Raw genomic sequence first — 14,585 nt, forward strand, 5'->3', positions numbered from 1 at the left:
ATAGTCTGCCTGTACTGTACACAAAAAAAAACTTTTCATGTTACCTAGATACATGTGACAATAATACATCAAATCAAATCAAATCAATACTGGGAGTAAAAACCGAGAGAACTGTGGATCCTGTAGTCCTGGGGAAGGGTCACCAGACCCGAAACGTTAACTCTGATTTTTTTCTTCACAGATGCTGCCAGACCTGCTGAGCTGTTCCAGCAACTTCAGTTTTTGTTCAAAACTAGGAGTGTCCAGCAGGTGGAGCAAGTCACTGCAACAGAGAGATCAGTCAATTCTGTATTTTCACAAAACATTGACTGAAATGAAAACACATCAGTTACAAAGACAATTAAATATTAGAAAGAGACAGCACCCTTCTACTCATAATTGTCCAAAGTTGTGCAAGTTATGTGGATTAGCCATGCTAAATTATCCATAGTGTTCAGGGATGTGTAGGTTAGGTGCGTTCGCCATGGGAAATGCAAGGTTACAGGGAGTGGGCAGATATATGGGTCTGGGTGGGATGCTGTTTGGAGGATTAGTATGGACTAGTATGGACTAGTTTGGCCAAAGGGCCTGTTTCCACACTGTAGGGATACTGTGGATGATTTGCGAACTGTTGAACACCTGGTGTCAGGAAGCTCACACCCACCTGTATTAATCACTGTCGGCATCTTTTCCCACACTTTGTACCGCAGGGAACTAATGTATTTGCCCACATTTATTAAAGGGTAAACATTCTGTGGCTCTGGGAGAGTTTGCTTCACTCTGAAACAGGGGATAAAGGTCAGTGTTAGATTATTCTTGAGTGGGGGAGGAATATGTTAGAAATAAAAATTAAATCAAGGATGTAAATTTTACCTTTTCTGTATATCCAGAAATTTCTGTGGAACAAGAACAAATTTTATTATTTGTTTTTAAAGAAAACTTTATCATAAAAAGTAAAGTCCCAAACTGGATTCCCCAAAAAATGAACAATTTAAATTCAGGGAGGTTTGGACTATCTCTTCTTGTCCTCACTGGACTGAGTTACTCCACAATATTACAAATTACTTGATTTTACTGCATAGAACAACTGACACGGGTACAATCCAATCGGAAAATTTTCATGATGTCAAATTGCTAGAATTAGTTTATTGTTTGCAGAGAGTTACTGTAATGCTTCCATGTTAGAATGAGTATGTGTCCTGAAGACAAATGTTTCTGGAAATCAACACCAGGGTTGTCCAATGGAAATCACTGATTTCCTGGAAAGAGGAAAAGCTGCCATGTTAGTTTTATGGTCAACATCGGGACTTATCAAACTGTCTCTCAATCTTTGTCTGCAGTTATATTCCAGATAGAGTGTCAGCCCACTCTATGTAACCTGAAACCCTGAACCATACAGAATGAATTATAAAGTCAGGGACACTCACTGTCGAGTCACTCTGAGCTCAATGACCACCCAGTTGGATGGTAACTCCATTGTCTGAGAGTGACTGGGTTTCAGCTGAGATGTTAAAGCAAGGTACACCTGGAGGACCATCAACTCATTGAAAGACACTCTTTGGCCTGCCCGAAACATATTGGTCTTCCAGAACAAGGAGTTGACCCCGACCGAGTGTTGCAGACTGGCCCATTCCAAGGTCCAGGACAACGTGCTGAGGGACACGCTAAAGGTTGGGGCAGCTGCTGCCAAGGTGCAGTGAGGAAAGACCACTGTTTGAGGTCTTTCTGCTGATGTTAAATGAGTGTTTGTTCAGTCTTCAGACCCTCTCAGTACTTCAAATGGATGTAAATATAATCTTGTTCAAGGAAGAGATGCCTTTGATTTGTTTGAATAGAGTCAAATTCCAATGTCTGTATGTTTTTTTGATATGCTACTGTACAGGACATACTGACTATGTACACATTTAAAGATATTTTTTATGAATAAAGTATACTTTTTAAATAAAGAAAAGATTCCACCTGAACAGATGGAGTCAATGGAAGAAGAGGAAATGAATGAGGCAGGTGAGTGGTTACAAATGAGAAACAACCAGAAAAGGAAACCATGTTTGGCCCCCACAAGTTCACACTGAAATGGAAAGAGGCAGCTGTGCGATGGACACACCAGCAGCTCCTCTGACAACAAAGAGGTGCAGAGGGATGTCCACCAACAGAAAAAGAGGCAGAGCACCATAGCGGAGAAGGTGAGGGCATCCCAAGCCTGAAAACACCAGACATCCCGGGATACTCAGTGAAGCCCAACTTTCAGGCATCAGGAACCACAGGGTACCCACTGCACCACATCTCCAGGCAACCAGCAGCAGAATCGCTATGAATCAAGAGCAGAGCACAACAGTCCTCTGCTGGATTCAGAACCAGAGCTTCCTGGCTTTGATACCGCCCCAAAGACACCAGATCAGGGCAATTTCCTCCAGGGAGGAACAAGATGGCTACCTCAACGCGGAGAGAGTCCAACAGTTTTCCCACACCATGGGGATGCAGGGAGTCTCCCAGTGACAAGATCATGGCTGATTGGACAATGGGTCTATTGATAATTCTATAAACTCCAAAACAGTCTCAAAATTGCTGGTAATTATTTGCGTAGCATTAAATCTACTACGTGATGTGTTTCCACATTGGCTTACCTGGCCAAAGTCAAAGCAGACCTCCTGTTTCTGCAGGAATGTGGGATACCGCAACTCAGCAGCTACAGAAAATGGTTGAGCTTATAGACACATGTGCTTTTGATTTGGTCAGGGCAAATGATAGCCATTCCTCTGGCCTGGCTGCGAGGATGCAACTTCACCATCTCTGAGGTTAAGGAGGTGGTGGGCAAGCACCTCCTTGTAGCTGTTGGCAAAATCCAGGCCGGTCATTCTGGCCGGAGACTTCAACTGCATCATCGATGTGAATGGGTGATCTGGAATAGTTGACATCAAACCGGACAGCACGTCCAGATTGCTGATGGAAGCGTCAAAGTCACCAAGCTGCACGATGCCTTCAGCACCCCTGCAGATGGAGTGCAACATAGATATACCTGGTCACAGCCAAATAGGCTATCTGCTCAAGGATAGATTTTCTGTTTGTATCCCGCGTGTTCTTGGTCAGGTCCACTGACATCAAGCCTGTGTTCTTCACTGACTACTGGCTCCTGCTCACCTACAGGATGAACAGTGCACCAGCAGGGGAACATGGAAGCTGAATGTGATACTGTTGATCCCAGAAAACATTGAGGAGGCAAAAGGGATTACACAGGTTGGAGAACCGTGAAACCTCCCTTTGAGTCTCCATTGGGCTGGTGAGAAACAGTCAAGGGGAAACATCAAGAGGTTCTTCATCCTCAAAAGTGTTCAGAAGTCAAGAGAGAGATGGGGGAAACTGCCCAAACTCCAGAAAAGAATTCAGAACCTACTCCTGCTGCAGACCATGGGGTTCAATGTCAAGGAGAAACACAAGGAGGTGAAGAGCCAGCAAGCCTCGCTGTTTGCCTCAGAGCATTCCAAGATAATCTTCCGGTCCACAGTCCACGCCATGAAGCAGGATGAACTGTGTTCTTGTTTCCTCTTCCAGAAGGTGCTTAAGGAGAGCTCGGTGTACAGCAGCCTGAAGGGAGAGGTTGGCCAGTAACGTCATCTCAGTCTGACATCCTGATGATGAGAAAATCCTTTTATACCAGCCAGTATGACACAAAACCCACAGGCAGCGTGGCCTCCCAGTCGATCCTGTTTTCTATCACGGAGATCTTAGGTGACAGCATTGTGGGAGAGACTGGACCAGCCATTATTTGTGGATAAGCTCAAGTCCTTAGAAAAGAATAAAATTCCCAGTTTACCGGCTGAGTTGTATTCAGCTCTGTGGGACTTGATCGCTAGGATCTGCGGGAGGCGAATGATGGTATGCTTCTGGCAGGTAGTTTGTGCGAATCCACGAGAGAAGATATCATCCTCACCTACAAGCAGAAAGGGGAAGAGGGAGGAAATTAGAAATTGGTGTCCGATTAAATTGCTGAATGCAGATTACAAAATCCTATCTAAGGTCATCGTCAACAGGGTCAGGTCTGCTCTGGGATCGGTGATTCACCCTTACCAAACCTGTGCTGTAACGGACAGGACGAGCTCGGACAGCCTTGCACTCCTCAGGTATATGATTGCTGATGTGCAGGACAGTGGGTTGATGACTGCCTCATCAGCCTGGACCAGGAAAAGGCCTTTGACAGGATATTGCACACATACAGATGGGATGTGCTCTCCAAAATGGGCTTTGGAGAGGGAATTTGCACCTGAATCTGACTGCTCTACACCAACATTGTTAGCGCAGTCTCAAACAATGGGTGGGAACCAGAAAGCTTCCCGATCAGGTCCAGAGTCAAGCAGGGCTGCCCACTCTCCTCCTGCCTTGTTTGTGTGTTGTATTGATTCTTTGGTTGAGTCCATCAGGAAGGATGCAAGCCTGAGAGGGCAACTATTCCAGGCGACTGAGGCCTGCAAGTCAATGCCTCCCTGACCACAGTTGATGTCGCCATTATCTGCTCGGATCCACAATCAGTGCGCAGACTAATGAGCATCTGCGACCAGTTCAAACTGGCCTCGGGATGCAAGATAAATCTGGGCAAGCGCAAGGCCATGTTCCTTGGGAACGGAGCCAAACAATTCTTTCGCCCCTTCACCATCAGTACAGATTACCTGAACGTGCGAGAAATATGGATCCGAGGGACTGGGGATGCACAAAATATTGCAAGAAGTGTAATGCCAAAGTAACGCAGAAACTAGTTTTTGGGAGCACCACTACCTCTCCATTGTGGGTTAAAAATCTGGTCATTAGAGTGAGGCACTCTCTCTGTTGTTGTACATGGCGCAGGTCTGGCCCATTCCTAAAACTGCACCATTGCAGTTACCCGAACCCTCTTCCACTTCATCTGGAAGTCTAAGATAGAGCAGGTCTGTAGAGACACCATATTCAAAATTCTGAACAAGTGGGGGAAGAACTTACCCAACACTGCCCTCATCCTGATGGCCACCTTTGTGTATGGATGCATCAAGCTGTGCACAGACCCTTGGTACTCAGGTCCCACCTGTTGTGAAGGATGGGACTGGCCTCATTGCCACTGAACACTCCAAGTAGTTGGACCATTCTGTGTCACCTGTCCTTTGTAGAGAAATTTGAAACCAAAAAATGCCTTTGACCACCAGTCCATCAGGAAGAGGTCAGCAAGTAGCATCCTTGAGACCCTGTAGGAAAAGGAGAGGGTGGATCCTGCCAGGTTTTTCCCTGAGCAGACGGTCAAAGTTATTTGTCAGAATGCCTTATTGCCAGAACTTTCCAAAACGCACCAAGATATCATTTGGCCGGTGGTCAGAAGGGGACTACCCTTCAAGATCCTTCACGTACACCTGGACACTCTGGGCCACTCACGCTGCACTTGGGCAGGGCTGGAAACGTACACACAGAGGAGAATGGCCTGACCACCCTGAAGGTTTCTCACTCTTTACGAAGTCAATTTTCCTCATTGTTTCTGTTCACTAAAATGTTCTCTTGTAATATTTCCTGCAGTAGACACGCTACAGACTGTGTAATTTCCATGTTAAAGACAGCTGTTCGTGCTTGAGTATGAGACAGAGAAAACACCATGTCATAGGTCATTGGTGTGCTGTTGGTCAGTGGGGTTTATACATTTTGATGACAGAATCTGCAATTGATCAAGACAATCTCAAAGAAAAGAGGCAAAGTAAAGAAAAATAAATAGTTACTGTTAAAAATGTGATGCTGTCCTGTTCCCTTAGTTGCTGTTCAATATCTTGAACAGTGACTGAAAGTGATGAGATTTCCTTCGTTATCTTCTCAATCCTCTCCTTCATCTCCTGGCTCTTTTTCCTTTTCTCCAGTTTCAGATCTTCCAACATGATCCTCTCTTCTTCACGGAGAAACTGGTGAAGATTTTCAAATTCAGCTTTAATCTGTTTCTCTGTCTTTACACCTTGGTCCTTTGGGAAAGAATAATCAGATTGAATAAAAACAAATGAGGGGTTTTAAAATGTTGTTCAGTCTGAGCAGTCCTGTTCATATCAGCAAATCATTGATAAGAACATTCCCAATCTCATTCATTCACAGTCCTGATACTGTGTAGAGAATAATATGACATTTTTGTGAAGTGAATCATCCCATCATGCAGTGAGATCTGGTTAATAAATTGGATATAATCAATGGTAGAATATCAGATGATAATTCACTCAGAAAAGGGAACTCTAATGAAGTTCCTGAATTCCCCTTTGGATTTATTGATGACAATCTAGGATTTAAAACCCTAAGTTTTGAGCTCCTTGTCAAAGAGAAACATCTTCTCTGTACCCACATTTTCAAAATCTGTTATAATTTTAAAGAATTCAATGAGGTTAGCCTCGGTCTTCTCTTTTCCAGAGAAATGACTTACAACCTGTTCAATCATTCCCAAAAGTGATAATTCTGAGATCCAGTTTAATTCATGCAATATCAATGTTTAAATGGAGACTGGAGTTCTGTACAGCACAATTCTGAATGGTTACAATTCTGTACAAATTATAGAACAAAGTAAGATCAAAAGTACCTGAATGTGGGATAATGTTTCTTCATAACCACTTTTTCCAGCTTCACACGCCTGCTTCTTGTCCTGAACTGACTTCAGGAAGGTTTGCAGTTCCTCCTGAACAAAACCATCAATTAATTAGCACACTTTCAGAAATACATTCCCAAAAAATTAAACATCATTTGGTTAAATTTAATTATCTGAAAGCTTATTTACGGGAAACTTCTACTTCAGATTTAGCAGTTTCTGAAGTAAATGTTCAGAATGCTGTCTGGTGTAAAATTGGTGTTTTATCTCTGCCCTTGTCAATCTGGATGGTAATTGCCCTATGATTCAATGGGGATGTCGAAAGAGTCTGGGTGAATTTCTGCATTGGACCTTCTGGATGAGTGTCACTGGTGGAAGGAGTGATTGTTCGAGGACCTGGTGCAAACTAAGTGGGCTGCTTTGTCTTGGATGATGTCAATCTCCCTGCGTGTTGTTGAAGCTGAATTCAACCAGGCCAAAGGGGAGTGTGCCATCATGATCCTGACTTGTGCCTTATAGATGTTGAACTGGCTTTAGGGAATCAGGAGGTGAGTTACTGCCTGCATGACCACTAGTCTCTGACCTACTCTTGTAGCCAGTGTATTTATGGTCTGGTCAATAGCAACATCCAAAATTTGAAGTGGGGTATTCAGCGATGGTAACGATGTGGTGGTTCAATCTTCCCTTGTTGGAGATGATCATTATCTGGCATTTGTGTCACACAAGGGGTGGAATCATAGTTCAGTGGTTAGCACTGCTGCCTGACAGCAGGTTGTATTCCAACATTAGGTCTGTGTGGGTTTCCTTCGGGTGCTCCAGTCCTCTGCCACAGTCAAATGATGTGCAGGTTTGTTGGATTGGCCATGCTAAATTGCTCACAGTGTCGAGGGATGTACAGATTCGGGGTGGATTAGCCATGGTAAATGCAGGGTAACAGGGATAGGGTAGCAAAGTGGATTTGGGTGGGCTACTCTTCGGAGGGTCGGTGCGGACTCAATGGACCAAATAGCCTGCTTTCACACTGTAAGGATTCTGTGATTTTAAATATTACTTATCACTTACAGCCTAAAACTAGACATTGTCCAAGTCTTGCTGCATTTCAACATAGAACTTCTCTGGAGTTCTGAACGGGCTGAACTTGTAAAATCATCAGTGAACATCCCCAGGTCTGATGGTTATTAATGAAGCAGCTGAAGACAGTCGGGCCAAGGACACTTCACTGAGGAACTCTGACAGAGATGTCCTGGAACAAAAACAAAGTTGCTGGAAAAGCTCAGGTCTGGCACATCTGTGAAGGAAAAAACAGAGTTAATGTTTTGGGTCCCTTCCTGAGTTCTGAGGAAGGGTCACCGGAACTGAAACATTAACTCTTGTTTTTGCCTTCACAGATGCTGCCAGACCTGCTGAGCTTTTCCAGCAACTAGTTTTTTTATTCTGATTTACAGCATCTGCAGTTCTTTCGGTTTTTATAGAGATGTCCTGGAGCTGACATGACTGACCTCAAACCACAACCATTTTCTTCTGTGTGGCAGGTATGACTTCCACCAGCAAAAAGCGTCCGCCCTCATTCCCATTGACTCTGACTCTGCTCAGGCTCCTTCACATAACACTCATTCAAATGTGGCCTTGGTTTCTCACCTCACCTCTGGAATTCAGCTCTTCTGACCATATTTGAATCAAAGTTGTAATAAGGTCAGGAGTTGAGTTGCCCTAATGGAACTCAAAATGAGCCAGGGAGCAGGTTATTGCTAATTGATAGCACTGTTGGAAATACCTACCATCACTTTAATGATGGTCAAGAGTAGACTGATAGATTGATAATTAGTTGCATTGGATTTGTGTATCAATAGATCTGAGTAGTTTTTCACGTTGCATGGACTCGATGGTGAAGTCTTATTTCCCTTCAGGGAGAGTTCAATTAGTAAGGGGCACAGAGAGGGAATGACTGGTAGAAGGACTGGGGGGAACATGAGAAAATCATTCACTGAGTTGGTAGTATTTGTCTTGATTTTGCTGCCTAGTTCAATTGTGGAGGCACCAGATGTGCTCTAGCCTGCAAGACTGTGGATCAGGTGCTGAAACGTGGGATCAGAATGGGTGGCTCATATTTAAATTTGTATTTTAGACTGGTTCAGAAATTATGGGCTAAATGTTCTCTTTCTGCAATGATTGTCTGTGGTTTTATGGATTCGAGGCTATGAAAGTTCAAACATTGCTTCGTGGTTTTAAATGTAGCAAATATAGTCAGAGAATGGCAAATGAAATTCGCTCTGGAGAAGTGTGAGGTGATGCATTTTGAGACATTACACAATGATTAGTCAGATACTGAGAAGTGTAGAGGTACAGAAGGACCTTGGAGAACATGTCCACAGATCCCTGAAGTTGCAGGACAGGTCTGTGAGGTTGTTAGAGAGGCATATGGGATAAAAACAGAAGATGCTGGAAAAGCTCAGCAGGTCTGGCAGCATCCATGAAGAAAAAAAATCAGGGTTAACATTCTTCTTCACAGATGCTGCCAGATCTGCTGAACTTTTCCAGCAACTTCTGTTTTTGTTCCTGATTACAGCATCTGCGGTTCTTTCGGTTTTTATTAGACATGTGGGATATTTCATTTTCATGGTCATTGTGTAAAATGTAAGAGCAATTAGGTTATGTTTGAACTGTAGAAATCATTAATCAGACCACAGCTAGAATACTGTTCTGTTCAGTCTGGAACTGTCCAGTTCTGCTCACCATATTACAGGAAAGGTGGGTTCACACCAGAAAAGTATGTAACAATGGAGAACTTAACACATCAGGAAAGATTAAATAAGCTAGAGCTGTTTCCTTTGGGATGGGGGAGATTGAGGAGATCAAATTGAGATGCACAAATTTACAAGGGGCCCTGAGAGAGTGGATAGGAAGAGAGGTCATTAATAGATTTTGTAGAATTGGAAAAAGAAGAGGAGATTTGAGAAATGGTTTCACACACGGGATGATGAGGGTTTGGAATTCACTGCCTTAAAGTGTGGGAGAAACATGAGTCATCACATTTCAAACAAACTCCAAGGCTCCAGAACAAGAGCTGCAAAGTGGGATCAGGACTGATGCCTCTATCAGCCAGCACAGATACGATAGACTGAGCAGACACATCAGAGCAGGAGCAGGCCATTCAGCCCTGAGCCTGCTGTGCCATTCTAGACTTTGGTTGATCATCTATGTCAGTGATATTTTCCTGCACACTCCCCATATCTCCATGATGTCATCACTGTCTAGAAATCTATAGATTCTCTGTCTTGGACATACTCAGTGACTGAGTTTCCACAGTTCTCCAGGATAAGGAATTCCAAAGATTCACCAGTGTCTAAATGGTCTCCCTCTGTGCTGTAAATCTCTGAGTTTCTGTGGTTGCTGGTGGTGTTCTCTGTCCCTGATTCACAGGGTTTCTTTTGAACATACTTCCCATGAGTCACTCACATGAAGGCTCATGAAGTAACAGCTTTGCTTGGAACTTGGTAACAGCAGGACACTCCCAGGAGGACAGGAGGACTCCAGCTCTGGAGTAGCCACTGTCACATCAGACTTCTCCAACAGGTTAAGGAGCAGTATAGGGAGAAGCAGATCCAGGGGTAATAAGCTGCTCAAGTGAGGCAGCCAGGCTGGCTAAAGTCACAGACATGGTCTGAGACAGACAGAAAGGGATTAACACAAAAGGAGTCTGAACTGAAAAGGCCCAGATAATAGTGGGAAGGAGGAAAGGCATGGGCAGGCAAGAAAACTTAAAGGGTGTGGTTGGAGAGGATCAGAAGAAGCAGAGTGGAGAGTGACAGTGATGGGGTAAGGGCAAAAAGGAAGAGTGGGAGCTGCATGTTCAGAGTAAGGAACTGAATGGGATGATGTGGGTGTTGGTCAGGGAGTGGGGGAGTTGAACAAGGGGCAGTGTCAGGGTTAAGCTGGAATAGGGAACTGGAACAGTCTGGGCTAGGGGCTGCGGCTGCTCAAGGAGGTCAATGGAAATTCTGAAATAGTGACCGAAGAGAGAGGAGCACAACAGAGTGTGGGGAACAGAGGACAGGATCAGATTAAGTGTTATGGGGGAGATTATAGATTCGAAGGAGAAGATTCGTGGTGAAGGATTACAACGGGAATTGAAGATTCACCATCTTCTCAGTGCGTTCAAAATAATGTCCCTCACAGAGAATACACAGGGGAAGGGCGAGGGGCCAGACCTCTGGAAGCTCAATTAATGTAAACTACAACATCCAAACCTGAAAGTAAACTGAACATTGGTCAGCAATCAGATATGAACTGAAGTGCTCAACTCACATGCAGCAGCTTTGAGTGGACAGAGGAAAGGAGGGAGGTGGGGGCTTGACAGTGCTTGCATATGAAGTCCTGCAGGAGCCTTCACTGCCCCAGGACTCTGAATCAGAAGGACATGGGGACAGATCCCTTATATATGTTGCTCTTCCCAAGGTTACAGGGTTGTGTCACTGGGACAATGAGAGCCAGAGTGAGTGACATGCCACACGCATGGAATGCGCTATAATGGTCAAGGTTATAAACTCCTTTCACAAGGCGGAGTGAGGAAGAGGAGAAACAGTCATGGGGCATGCAGGATGGGCCGCTCCATGTTGAGAAGAGGGCAGGGCAGGCTTTCACTGACCATTTGGACAGCCTGAGAATGTACCAAAGCTTAGGGTGTTCAGGTCAATTGTCCTGAGGAGACTGCACTTTCAGATATGAGACCAGCTTCCTCTGCTTCCCCCATCCATCTGTTTTATTTGGGAACCAGGAAACTGTTGTCACCTGGTACATCACACATAGCCGATCTGCACATTTAGACTCTGTATGATATCCAAACTGTTGTTTCTTAGTAAATTTAATAAACTTAACTTGATAAGTTCTCAACTTTGGATAATCTGAGCCTCCTGAATGGTAAACCTTACACATCCTTGTTTTAAAACCTCTACCTGGTCTTGCTTCCCTTTTTCTCTGGAATCTCCTTCAGCCTCGAAATCCTAATAGACACCTGCTGTCATTGAATTCTGGCCTCTTGACAGCCTTGATTTTAATCACTCCCCCACTGGTGGCTGCACATTTTGCAGCGGGGAAGCAGTCCCAGAGGAGCAACGGCCGGCACGCGGGGAGCAGTCCCAAAGCAGCAGCCGGCATGGTAAAGCAGTCCTGGAGCAGCAGCCGGTTTGGGAAAGCAATCTTGGGCGGATGCCGGCGCAGGGATTGAGTCCCAGGCAGAGGCCGGTGAGGGAAAGCAGTCCCGGGGAAAACGTATCTTGGAGCAGCTGAGAGTCATGATGGAGCAGACTGGAGGCTTGGAACAGAGCGGAGCACTTGCAGTCAGACCACTTGTGGAAGTCCCTGCGCTCAGCTACTACAATGTAACATTTACTTGTAATTTCTTTTTTGTCTGACTGTAATGTCAATCATTTAACAATGTCTTATTTCTAACTTATTCTTTAAACAATGTCAAGAAAATTGGAAACTGGAAACCCTGGAAATTACAGGCCAATTAGCCTTACATCACTGGTGGGAAAATTATTGGAAAGGGCTCTAAGAGATAGGATTTATGATCACTTGGAAAGGCACAGTTTGATTCGTGATGGTCAGCATGGATTTGGGAGGGGTAGATCATGCCTCACAAACCTTACTGAATTCTTTAAAGAGGTGACCAAGCACATGGATGAAGGTAGAGCAGTGGATGTGGTATACATGGATTTAAGTAAGGCGTTTGATAAGGTTCCCCATGGTAGGCTCATGCAGAAGGTAAGGAGGATGGGATAGGGGAAAATGTGGCAGATTGGATTCAGAATTGGCTGACCCTTAGAAGACAAAGGGTGGTAGTGGACAGGAAATATTCAACATGGTGCTCAGTTGCAAGTAGTCTACCACAAGTATCTGTCCTGGGTCCTCTTCTATTTCTGATTTTTGTAAATGATTTGGATGAAGGAGTGGAAGGGTGGATTAGCAAGTTCGCGGATGATACGAATGTGGGTCGCATTGTGGACAGTGCGGAGGGCTGTTCTAGGTTAAAAAGGGACATTGATAGGATGCAGAGCTGGGCTGAGAAGTGGCAGATGGAGTTTAACCCTGAAAAGTGTGAGGTGATTCATTTTGGAAGGGCAAACTTGAAAGCAGAATACAGGGTTAACGGAAAGATTCTTGGCATTGTGGAGGAGCAGAGGGATCTTGGGGTTCATGTTCACAGTTCCCTGAAAGCTGCTACCCAGGTGGATAGAGTTGTTAAGAAAGCGTATGGTGTGTTAGCTTTCATTAATAGAGGAATCGAGTCCAAGAGCCGTGAAGTTATGCTCCAGCTATACAAAAGCCTGGTTCGGCCACATCTGGAGTATTGTGTCCAGTTCTGGTCGCCTCATTACAGGAAAGATGTGGAGGCGTTGGGAAGGGTGCAGAAGAGATTTATCAGGATATTGCCTGGAATGGAGGGAAGGTCTTACGAGGAAAGGTTGAGAGAGCTAGGGCTTTTCTCTTTGGAACTACGAAGGATGAGAGGTGACTTGATAGAGGTGTACAAAATGATCAGAGGTATAGATAGAGTGGACAGCCAGAGAAGTTTTATGACGTATGTTTTATGACGTTAAAAGCAGTGAATAAATATGTTTTCATTGTTGTTCTAAAGTGAAAAAAAATCATCTAACTGCTGAGTAATTGAAGGATAATTGGTGAAAGATGCTCAAAGTCGACTCTCTGAATGTTTCCTGTTCAAGATTCCATTATCTGTTTCTATATTTTGTTCAATCCGGTTTCTCCTCACCTTAAACTCTTCAGCAGCTTCTTCAATTGGCAGCAACTGGTGGTTTTGATGATTTTTCGAAATCTGACAAACAGGACAGATGAGCTGATTATCAGTTTTACAGAAAATCTTTAGCTTCTCCTTGTGTCGGCTGCATTCCTGCTGAATTTCACCGCCTCCACCGCATTTTACAAATGTTTCCACGATGTTGGAGACAGCGCGGTGGGGTCTCAGAGTCTTGGAGGAAGTCTCCGTTCTACAGACAGGACAGCAGGCAATGACAGCTTTCCCCCAGTACTGGGTTATACAGGATCGACAGAAGCTGTGATCACAGTCGAGTAAGACAGGATCTTTGTGCAGGTCATGGCAAACAGCACAGGAAAGATCAACTTCCATCTTGAATGTCTGATCACTGTTTTCTGTGCTCTCAGTAAAATGGTGATCAGTGTTCAGTGAAATACTTTCAGTTTCATTTTCCTGATTCCAGCAGCAACATTATAAACCACATCCCAGAAATGGGCAGGACAAATAAGTGAAATAAATAGATTACAGATAACCAAGATTGGTTCATTCATTTTGATCAAGGCACTTGCCTCCCTCATTGGTCTGACTTTGTTTCTGGTCCTGGAAAAATGTGTTTACGTTATTCAGTAAAGGACAAAGAGCAGCAAATCTGGACAGGATTAATTTAAGATCACAAGGTGTAGAGCTGGATGAACACAGCAGGCCAAGCATCATCATCAGAGCAGGAAAGCTGACGTTTCAGACCTAGACCCTTCTTGATCTGACTGTCTCCTTTATCCAACTTCTCTCCGCCTCCCCCTCTCTCCCTATTTATTTCAGAATCCCCTTCCCCTCCCCCATTGCTGACGAAGGGTCTAGTTCCGAAATGTCAGCTTTCCTGCTCCTCTGAGGCTGCTTGGCCTGCTGTGTTCACGCAGTTCTACACCTTATTATGTTAACTGCAACAGTGTCATGCTCAGTTTGTAAACATTGTCAAAAATCACATGACAGCAGGTTATAGTCCAACAGGCTTGTTTGAAAACAGTAGCCTTTGGTGCATTGCTCCTTCATCAGGTGGTGTGAGAGAGACATCAAGACATAGAATTTATAAAGTAAAAGTTCAAACGATCATAAAACTGAATCAAATTTATTGAATAAACCTAAAATGGCTGACTGACTTCCCCCTGTTAAATCTCTAATCAGGTGGAAAGGAGATGCAGGTTTCTCTTAGAATCCCTACAGTGTGGAAACAGGCCCTTCGGCCCAACAAGTCCACACCGACCCTCA

General features: G+C 44.3%; 1 pseudogene; it reads right to left on the reverse strand.

The window, feature by feature from the left end:
- LOC109926205 overlaps nt 1-14,585 on the reverse strand; it is a 468,382-nt pseudogene that overhangs the window by 441,008 nt on the left and 12,789 nt on the right.

The sequence above is a fragment of the Rhincodon typus genome, chromosome 35, assembly GCF_021869965.1.
Source record: "Rhincodon typus isolate 14 chromosome 35, sRhiTyp1.1, whole genome shotgun sequence".
NCBI classification, from domain to species: domain Eukaryota; kingdom Metazoa; phylum Chordata; class Chondrichthyes; order Orectolobiformes; family Rhincodontidae; genus Rhincodon; species Rhincodon typus.